The sequence below is a fragment of the Budorcas taxicolor genome, chromosome 13 (genome assembly GCF_023091745.1).
Source record: "Budorcas taxicolor isolate Tak-1 chromosome 13, Takin1.1, whole genome shotgun sequence".
Classification (NCBI taxonomy): Eukaryota; Metazoa; Chordata; class Mammalia; order Artiodactyla; family Bovidae; genus Budorcas; species Budorcas taxicolor.
The window spans coordinates 75,900,229-75,901,134 of NC_068922.1; positions in this window are offsets into that span (position 1 = coordinate 75,900,229).

Genomic DNA, 906 nt, shown 5'->3' on the forward strand with positions numbered 1-906 from the left:
TTTCATTTATAGTACTTAGATTTTTAACTGTAGTTTTCTAGCCATATGAAGGAGGATGACTTTTAGAGAGAAGTCAGCTCTACAGGCTGACACAGAAAAATTCTGTTATAGCATGGTGCTTTCCTTTATTGTATTATTATGTTATAATGGAAAATTTCAGACATGTTCAAAAGGAGAGAAAAGAATATAACCAAGCCCTGTCTATCTGATGATTTGAGAAGCACCTTGCCGAATATATGGTAGTCTGTCTATAAAATGGTGTACAGCAGGCTTTAAAAAGAAAAAAAAGTCTTCTATTATGGAAAATATGTCTAAGAAAATTAAGAAAAAAGTTACAAAACAGTCTACACACTGTATTTCCATTTGGTATAAAAACAATGTGTTTTATTGGCACATATTTGTAATATCGTCATTTATTCCCACAAAGCCTGAAAGAGTGGGTAGGATTACCAAGCAAATTTACTGCTACACAAGCCACATGCACACATGCACACACGCAAACGCGCACACACACAAACGCACACACTCGTGGGGTGGTTGGGATCAGGGGATTGGGTTCCTCTTCTCTCTGTCCATCCCCAAATCCAGTTCAGGCCTGGATGGAGCTTGCAATCTTGGGGTTCTTGGGGATGTTGTGGTTTGAAATGGCAACACTCTAGATTGCATTTGGAGCTGTCTTAGCAGGAGGCTGGGGCTTTTTGGTAAAGAATCTGCTTGCAATGCAGGAGATCTGGGATCAATCTCTGGGTCAGGAAGATCCCCTGGAATGGCAACCCATTCCAATATTCTTGCCTGGGAAATCCCATCGACAGAGAATCCCATGGGCAGAGGAGCCTGGCAGGCTACAGCCGATGGGATCCTAAAGAGCTGGACAGGACTGAGCCACTAACAATTTCACTTGCTTTA